We start from the raw sequence: 231 nt of genomic DNA, 5'->3' as shown, positions 1-231 counted from the left end.
GGGAGATGTAGAGACTAAAGAAGAAAAACTGATTCATGAAACTCAAAAAGCCAATCTGTGTTTCTTAGATGAGTCATGAACCGATGATTAAAAACTGAAAGTCCTAAATTTCCATTGAAGAGAACGTTTACAGACCAAAGAGGTTTATTGGGTTTTTTTTTAACGAATCCCATTTCAAAACGTGAGTTATAAAGTATTTATTAAATCATTAGATAAAATAAATAAGTGTGG

Source organism: Brassica oleracea, chromosome C4 (assembly GCF_000695525.1).
Source record: "Brassica oleracea var. oleracea cultivar TO1000 chromosome C4, BOL, whole genome shotgun sequence".
Classification (NCBI taxonomy): Eukaryota; Viridiplantae; Streptophyta; class Magnoliopsida; order Brassicales; family Brassicaceae; genus Brassica; species Brassica oleracea.
This window is presented reverse-complemented; position numbering follows the sequence as displayed.